The sequence below is a fragment of the Triturus cristatus genome, chromosome 12, assembly GCF_964204655.1.
Source record: "Triturus cristatus chromosome 12, aTriCri1.1, whole genome shotgun sequence".
Taxonomy (NCBI): Eukaryota; Metazoa; Chordata; class Amphibia; order Caudata; family Salamandridae; genus Triturus; species Triturus cristatus.
The window spans coordinates 215,016,029-215,025,780 of NC_140595.1; the positions used below are offsets into that span (position 1 = coordinate 215,016,029).

Sequence of the window (9,752 nt, forward strand, 5' to 3'; positions counted from 1 at the left end):
AAAGGATTAGCAAGGACAATTATCATTCTTCAAAAAAGTTCTTCCACTTTCTTGCCTAAAAATAGGTTTTTATCTATGTAATTATTAAATTAAACAGGGACTCTTATTTGAATTTCCAGTACAGAACCCAAAACAAAAAGCTTGAACTGTCTGTTTTACTCTGGAAGCCCACCAAGATAATCTTTCAAATTCCTAAGAACTCAGGTCGCTCAATAAGACCAGGGTCAGAAGAAACATTAACCTGCAGTGATTTTTGAAGATCTTTGGGGGTGCCATCTATTTTTGCCTCACATCGAGGAAAAGAGTTGAATCAGCAATATTCTTACCGCTTATTGAACAAATACTCCTCATTTCGCCTAACACACCCCCCGCCCCAACACCACCTCAACCACCACCCGGCCTCTCTGGGACCTACAATCCTGTGTCAAGGAGTAGCATGATGAATGGTTACAACATTCACCAGAAATATTGAGTGCACTATGAACGGAGAACAAACCTTGTCCAATGCACTATAAGGCACACTTTAACTAAAGTTTGTGCTAACTCATGCACAGCACAACTATGCACCGCGCATGTGATGGAGCAAGGACTCGTATAAAAGAGACTTGCTTGGATGCAATCCTCTCAAATAATGAATAACACTGTAATCAATCTGTTTGTAAATACTAATATTGCATTACACACATTACACTGAATCTAGGGGAAGCTTGTCTATGTGTATTACTAACCAGTAACCCGAGTGTCATTAAAATGGCTGCCAAAAACATGGGATTCTTACTGCGCAATGCTCTACTGCATATACGTAGTATGACGTTTTCTATGCTGGGAGGGAAAAACTTTGCAGATGCGCAATAGCTTCTAAAATGGCCGCTTGAAACTCACATGTTAATGCGCATGCTTTTAAACCTTGCAAGTTCTACTAAATTGCGAATGCGAAAGATATATATAAGTAAAAGGGATTAGAGTAGAGATAAGTGGTATACAGTGAATTCATTTATTTTCGTATTCTAACTTGTGTTTTTCTGACTTTGTTAATAGTTCGTATTTGGGCCTCGGAACGTGACTGAAATCCCTACCCCACCTGACCTGTGCGCAAGCGCACTCAAACCTGCCTGGAACTATGATGACACCATTGAAACTCAGCCAAGGTCGCACTGGCAAGCATCTCTTGGGAACTTAACCCATCGACCTGGACAGAGGAAGGAGAATATATACAAAATATATGCAATGTATTGATCATAATGCGAAATGCGGGTGGGAATAAAGCTTGGGAAAGTAAATTAAGGGGTAGGAACATTGAACAATGAACCTAAAGTAAAACATTATATTTAGCATGGTGTGATGAACTCCTCCCCTTGCCCAATCAAAATTAGGGGTTTCCACGATATTGAAACATTTGGGGGAGTTACATGAACATAGAATAGTATAATTGAGGTAGTTTAGTTAGATAGATGTCACAGACCCTACGCAGACTGCAGATGCCAGAGACCCTGCTCGAGAGACCGAAATACTGATCGAAGAATCCAATCATCTAGAATGGGAATGCGGAAGAATCGAGGAGGAACATACAAGAAGGGATTCATGGTAGAAAATCGAGGAGAGTAGTGCCAGAGAGGGGTGCGACGCAGGCAGTGCACTTAGAAGAGGTCACCTTTCCTGTCCTGAACCTGTCCTGAACCTGAACCTGTCCTGATCCTTTGTCACCCGACCTGTCCTGGTGAACTCCACCTGACTCATTAGCCAGGAGTTGGTTCTCACACCATCATAGGTAACTATAATTTTGTGTAGTCTGTCCTTGTACTGCTCTCTGTTTTTCTCCCTCTCCAGGTACTGTCATCACAATATTATGATTGATAATTATATTGAGCCAAACTTGATTTCTTTCCAGAAGGAAAACGGTGTATAACATGTATTTGATCTTTGACTCACAAAATTAAAGATTAGATAAAACTTTTAAAACTCTTTGAGTCTGTGGTTATTGGAGAATAAACTTTAATGTAATTTCTACCTATTCATCTAGCAACTAGATTCACTGACCAGAGGAAATGCATTATCAAGGAGATTGGGTTGGTAAGAATTTGGTAAAGATAAATACAATCTCGCAGGTAAATCAAAATTTACTCCAGTGGTACTACTAGCTTATTGTAAGAATGTTTATGGGCCCAGGTGAGTATATATGGTGTGTGAATAACCCAAGCTCGTAATCTGCTGGATGACATGGAGTCCTCTGCACTGGGATTTAAAGAAAAATTAATTTTGTATCAAAACTTTAGTCAGTGTGATCCAACGTGCCTAGAAATGCATATAGTGCTACGCAAGCAAATGATGGACGGAATGCTGAATAAATCATACATTCACCCCCAGTCAAGAGATCTGGGTTAAATCAAATGTTCTTTTGCTCACCATGCCACCCCAGATTAGACCCAGCCATATGCAAATCAGTCTTGACCCTGTGCCTCATAGAAAAAGTCCAGACCTAACTGCCATGTAGCCTCTCAATGAATGGGTCAGAGGGAAGCATAATATTTATCCTGGAACAAAGGAATAAACAAACATGAACATACGTCCCACATTTCCCATACCTCTAAGGCACCGAGCGAGTGAAGCAAAAGTTCGATCGGACTTAAAAGTTGTCCATAGGTTGGTGTTGCTGTTGAGGGGTTGTTCTCCTCATCAGAACTAATTTTGTTTTCAAAAGGGCTACTTATTGCATTGTACAGCATTATTTTTTTTTTTAATAATTTGCTTAAAAAGCAAAATGTCTTTAGATGGCTCTGAAGGAGCACTCATGAAATAATCCAACTATCATTTCTAATGCAATCAGTCTCACATTTGTGAAAGTTAGAGCTATTGACTTGGGGGCATTTCAACAAGGGCTTTATCTCTGCTTTTTTGGCTTTAAAAGCCAAAAAAGCGGAGATAAAACTAGCACCCTATCAACAACAGGGTGCTAACATGCAAATTCGCATGTTAGCACCCTTTTACTCTACGCTTCCCCTTGCATCTCTAATGAGATGCAAAGGGGGCGTTCCAGACTAAAATAATAGGAGAAATGTCGCTAAGCGACATTTCTCCTATTATCAAGAATATCGCTAACCCTGTTAGAGACAAAAAAAGCAGCGCTAACCGCAGTTAACGCTGCTTTTTTACGTCTGGTATTTTTCTGACTTAGCCATGATATCCTATGGAAGGAGGATATCATGGCTAAGTTTGTCTGTCCCTATCAACAAGCTAACGTGAGATTATCGCTGGGATTCCAGCGATAATCTCACGTTAGCCACTTAGCGTGAGGATTTTTATCGCTATTGAGATAAGCGTTGCTAATAGCACGCTATCTCAGCGATAAAAATCAACGCTAGCCGGCGATAATTATCCTAGCGCTAAGTGCACTTAGCGATAATTATCGCCGGTTGTTGTTGATATGCCCCAATGTTTTTAGGTCTCGCCTGACCCAGCGCATGCGCTGGTCTGGCAAGACTTTTGTGAGGGCTCCAAAAAATGCTACCGCTGGCCTAGAGCTACAGTGCATGTGCGCGGGCACGCGCTTACGAGCAGAGGCTTTCTTCCTCATGCTCATTAAGCGCATCGCTCGCCACGCTTGATCGCCAACGCCATCACTTTCACTTTCGCGGCCATCTGCCTCCCAGCGCGATCACTGCGGCGCGCGCAGAGCGCGTCTGAAGTCCTCGCTATCACGATCACTTCTGATTTCAGGGCCGCACGGCCGTTACTTGTACGGCCGCGCGGCCAATGCTTGTTTAATTAAGAAGTAATCACCGAGCATGCAAAATACATCCCATCACCCCAGAAAATATAGTGGTTATCACTATAATCCATGCAGTGCCTTGCGAAATCAAGAAAGACACTGACAGCTCGGCCAAAAGTTGAGGAAGGGTCGATACCAAGCATAGCTGTTAATGCCACATTAGCTGTAATGGAGCGTTTCACATCCAGTTACAGTTTGGGTTTAATTTTAGGAATTTGGTACAGCCACGACTGAGAAGTCACTAGCACTAACTTTACCCTTATGGCTGAATCTCAGTTATAGCAGAAGATGCTTTAGTGAAAAGCACTTGCCATTTGAGAAGCAGTTTTATTTTAGGCCTGGCCGAAATTTCAAATACACCGGTGTAATCTGAGAAATTATGCCAAATTACACGCAATTTCGTGTAAATAGGGGTTGCGCAGATAAAAATCCCTCCTCAAAAATGACAGAATGTTTACGACTCTTGTTAACATCCGTTGCGTTTTTGTGCTTTTTATTTTTCATTTTTGCGCAAAGTGCTTGAGGCGAGAATGCATGTTCCCTATAATATTTTTTGTCTTGCATAATTTTAACGAAATTTTCCACAATTAAGCAAAAGTAATTTATGAGTTTCACACACCCCTAATTTATTTGTGCAAGGCTTTTATGGCAAGGCAAGGGGCTTGCTGTATGGGGATACTGAAGGAGGTTGTGCCACAGTGGCTTACTGTGCCACCGGTATACATGAGGTTTGCTCTGGCTAGTGGTAACTCCAGTGTAATTGCTGGTTTAAGGCTTGGGAAAATAAAGCACGCATCTTGCTTTGCCCTTCTTCACCACCTTGTGGCGGCATATTGTATGACACATTGCAGACCTGCCAAAGAGATATTCGGTACTGCCCAAAGATACGATTTGCTCTCATTTCAGTCAGTCAGTGCCAGAAATGCTTTGTGCATACACCATAACTTACCACGCCAGCATCTGAAGACAGTACTGATACATTCGAATTCACCATTGCACATGGCTGCTTGACTGAACCCGTCATCTATGCCCCGTAAGTGATTACTCCAACAGTCACACGCAGCCTTACCTTTCTTCTTGCTACTGGCGGGTGACGCTCAGTGGCGTAACGAAACTTGAGGGGGCCCCCCTGCAAAGTACATGGATGGGGCCCCCCCCCCCCATTTTCCGCACCACTCAAGATCTCTCAGGCCAGTGACCCGCCATACTGCAGGGGCTGCAGGGGCTATTGCTACTCCACTGGTACCAATACGGCCGTTATAAGTAAACCTGGATGGTGGAGTTAAAAGTTGGGCTTAGTCTGCCTGCAGTCTATTATAGGCGGAGTTCTATCCACTACAGGGTTCCTGGCATCAGTACGCTGGGGAAGTTTGCCCTATTTTAGGTGGGTTTCCTAATGCAGACTTCTGTCAGGATATTCAACATCGGGCCCTCTCTTCCTTCGGTTTTGCCAAAAGTACATCCACTGCTCCTTCTCTTTCACACCTCCTTCTGCCCTCTGGCTTTCTATCTCTTCCTTTACATTATTTCTGAGCATCCTATCTTCTCTTCATTCTCACCCCAGCCTGGTTCTTTCTATTCTCTGTCACTTTAATCTCCAACTTTTTCTCTCCCAACCCGTCAAAATCATTCCACTATGCTTTTCCTATCTCCTGGGCAGTATTTCTCTCTCTTTCTCTGCTCTTTTTATGCTATCTGCTTTGTATTCCCTTCGTCCATTTTCTCACCCTCTCCATTCCCTACCTCTCTTTTCCTCTTTTATACCCCAGCTGACCTTGTCCCTATAGCACCTCATGATTTATTTCCTTCATACTTTCTCGCTGGGTTCCTTGACTAGCGCTTCCAGTGCATTCTTATCTATGCTATGCTCTTCATCAATCCTGTACAGACCATATTGCCCTTCTTCCTCATAGTCTCCCACAACCCCTAGTCACAAAGGTTGTATTTGTTTACTCCAGAGTCTTCACTGGTGTCTCTAGAGAGGCCAGATGGTGCCTGTTCCCCAGTGATATTTGTCCTGGCTCCCGTAGTGCCCACCACCACAGCTGACTGATCTCTTCTGGTTCTGTCCCAAGCTCAGGCACTACTGGTAGACCGTCTGAAAGATATCAATGAAATGTTTGCAACAGATATACCCTGTCTTTCTAGTTATATCCTAGTGAGCCTCACCAATGCCCCAACACACCCTCTACACTCTAACAAAGGGAAGGCAATAATAATGGGTTTTGCCTTTGTGTGGGGCTAAACATGTCATCAAAACCAAATGGGGCACCGATACATTGTCGTCTCACTTTGACTTGCTTCATAAACTGTGCTACCTCACAGGGATGGGAAAGCTTCCTGCTTCCCTGCAGAACAAGTTGCTACACTTTGACAAAATGAGGGGCCCATGCATCCAATCTCCGGCAAAGGACTTTTGGGAATTTACTAGTCCTCTTTACTTATGAGTACGCCAGCTTACAGGACAGGGGGGCGCGCCTGATCAGCAAGACAAAGACTGTCCGCAGTGGGTATGACGCACTAAAAGACCCAGCCTGCTGACACTGAATACGTTGCGAAAGAGCTAATTCTGGCGAGAGCGGCTATGCTCCCTGAGTGACAACCCCTGATATTTTATCGCTTCCCTCTCGCCTTTCCCAGTCCCCCTGGTATCCTCCCTTCCTCACCTTCTATCTCCTTCTTCTGTTCTCCCACTGTTCTACCTTGTTGGCCTCTGGATTTAGGTAACAGTATTTGTTCCTGGATAAATTAATAAAAAGATCTGAACCATAAAAGATCAATGGGTCGGCAAAATATTTACATTTTAACATTATTAATATAATATTCCATCAACACAAGTAAAATTCAAAGTGGTGTACTAACTCACAGCTGCTGTCACCTCCGTCTTTCAGAACTACGTGCCTGCTGTTTTTGAGAACTACTCCGCGAGCTTTGAGATTAGGTAGCAGCGGATAGAGCTGAACATGTGGGACAGCTCAGGTAAGAGAGCGTTGGCCTCCTGTCATGGCGGCAGCCCCACAGTGTCATGGATACCGTGTGCTTCAGCCAAGGCAACAATAACTTCCGGTGTCTGCGTGTACCCAGAGGGACCCAAAGGGGTGCCTGTCTGAACCAGTACTCCATTTATTATTCCATTATGATTGCCTGGGAGACACCCCCTTTTAAGGATAGAAGGGGTTAAACCGAGTCTATGATGTCAACATATCAATGCATTGAATATAACAGGAGGCTCCTGGTTTTACAAGGAGTTGAAAGAAGCCCTCAAGCTGCCTATGTGTACATGCATGTGACTGGGACCCAGGAGGATGAACACGGACACTGGAATGTAGAAAATCATCTGTCGTCATCCCTAGTTTACACAGGTTCATCTGTGGCCCTGGAAGTTGTACCCAAAAGCAATGAATGCAAAAGACATATGTACATGTGCACATGGGGCTCTGAGACTTGTACACATAGAACTGTTATATGGGTCACATTCACCCCAAGACTACACATGCTGTTGTTAGCCTGCATGTTTAACACCCAGCCGGTAAGGGGAGAGGGGCAACCATCCCTCATGTGTACAAATGCTTGTGGATATACAGAGGCCAGCAGGAAGAGGACTTTGGGGCCTATCTCAGCCTGCTTCGCACTCTCCTCCTCACATTTACCTGCATTAATAGGGCCTGTTTTTAGAGTATGACATATGGGTGGTGTATCTCCTGTCCCCTGAAGAGATAGTAGTAAGCTATGGTCATAGCAGCTATAAAGTGACCCCATTACAAAAGACCCCTTCAGGCATCACTTTGGGTGTTGGTACCTGTGTCAAGCTTTACTGTTCCATCTTGGCATCTCCAACAACTCATGTTTGGCACCCAGCATCCACTGTGTACTCTGGGGGGGCAGAGGTCGTACCCCTCCTCCCTAGGCCCTGCTATGCTAGGTGTTTAGCCGTCAGCATGTCACTGACTTTCAGCCTGCCCTGATTTCTCTAACAGCACTAAGCAGGGGGGATGAAAATTCTGACTGAAACTTTAACCTGGTTTCCTCGACCCAAAGTAGCAGCATATCTCTGCTTTTTAGGTCAAGCTTAGAGTCAGAGCGCTTGCCACTCGCTCTCTGCTGTGCCAGTCAGAAATGCTGGCCCCCTTTTGGTGGACTACTTTCCAAAGTCCCACCCCTGGGTGCTTGGTTGATGGCCAGGCGATTTCACCAAGAGAAAAATGTTGTTGACCATGACAGTACTTTCATGCTTCCTCCTGTTACAGCGTGTAATAGTCCCTCCTCTTATCTGCATTGCCTCTTACTAAAGTCCCGCCTCCCCTGCTCCTCCCGCTGCTCCTGCGATGGAATTCCGTCACCCTAGTTTTGAAAAGGTTAATACTTTGCACCATGTTTATGGCAGATTATTCACAGATAAATACCGAAGCTATCTCTTTAAAAACAAAAAGTCCTCTCGGAGCATCCTGGAAAATACAATGGAGGCACACACACAATGACAGCAGCAGAGGCGGCACCTCCCACCCAGGCAGCAGCCTCCAGTGCGCTGTCCCGAGCTGTTTTTTCACGACAGCCCGCTCCCCTGGGATAAACCACCTTCACGGGCGGGGGGGCCGGCATCGATCCTGAGGCCCACGCAGGGAGGGGGCGTCCCGGGAAGAGGCTGGCAGCCGAAGCGCCAGAGGCAGCGTAGTCCTGGGAGCTGTCAGGATGCGGTTCCTCTGCGGATTCCTCACGCCCTAGGAAGCTTCTCGGGCGCCGCCTACTTCATCCTTTCGCACATCAGAGGTTGGGGTCAGACAAGGGGATCCCCGGTGACGCATGCAGGAGGAGGAGCAATAACTTGACAACACTTTGCACCGTTACCAATCGTGACAAGAATTGTGCTAAGAAAGAACCAAGATCGAGAAGATCATCTAACACATGTAGGTGGCCAGATCCACTGGTGACGCCTTCCAACAGAACAAAGAACTGATGCTAGGGCCAACAGCCGCATGCGTGAAGGATGAGTTCCAATACCACCTCCTCGGTGACGGATCTCAGCCGGAGTGCCAGCCCTTGGACTTCCACGGACAGGCCTGTGGGCACCACAGTGATGACCGACACAAACAATCATAACGCGACTAGCACTCCGGGCCCTGAAGGTGCTGGGCCGAGTACTTTACATCAGGAAAAGAAAGCGGCTGGAGAAGCTCCGTCACCAGCTGATACCCATGTATAACTTTGACCCCGCAGAAGAACAAGATGAGCTGGAGCAGGAACTCCTTGAGCATGGCCGGGATGCTGCGTCAGCTTCATCCCAGGCTTCTCAGAATACGATCCTGCTTACAAGCCAGGGGCCGCTACAGAGGCCCAGCCGCCTTGTCTTCACCGACGTTGCAAATGCCATCAATGCTTGAACTGATCTCCAGCCTTCATACTAAGACACTTTGCCCACCTACTGGAATTTTCAAAGTTCAACATTAGTAAGGAGACATCATTCCATAAAGAGTAGACTTGCGTTATGATGTCTTGTTCAGAAATAGAGGTATGTGTACTGATAGCCGCGCAAGAGCCCATCACTCTGTCAGCACTACCAAGTTACTTTGAATTACACACATGCAACTATCACTGCGTCAACAACCAGTCTGATTCAATCATCGCAACATGGGCTTGTCATCGGGAGGCATCTGGCTGGAACTGTTTCTTGGATTGTGGACATGCCTTAGGGCTGATCTCTGTTTTCTTTGGCTGTAAACTAATTTCATGTAGGATAATGCAACCCATGTGTTCATGAATGGGTGCTCACAACACTCAATGATGGAACACTGCAGTGGTAATACCTCTGCCTGAAGATTTTCTTATACTCATACACTACTCCTCCTCAGTCTCAATTACATGCTTTTCTGTTGGTTTTGGTGAAAATTAAAGTTATTGTAATAGGTGGAAATCAAAAAAAAAAAAAAAGTGCTAGATATCATGAGGACAGTTAAAGTTTTTGTATGTAGCTTGACACAATCCCACTCCA

General features: G+C 45.3%; 1 pseudogene; it reads left to right on the plus strand.

The window, feature by feature from the left end:
* Nucleotides 1–8,219: 8,219 nt before the first annotated feature.
* LOC146773109 (uncharacterized protein C3orf18 homolog pseudogene) lies at nucleotides 8,220–9,463 on the plus strand (annotated as a pseudogene).
* The last annotated feature ends 289 nt before the right edge of the window (nucleotides 9,464–9,752 follow it).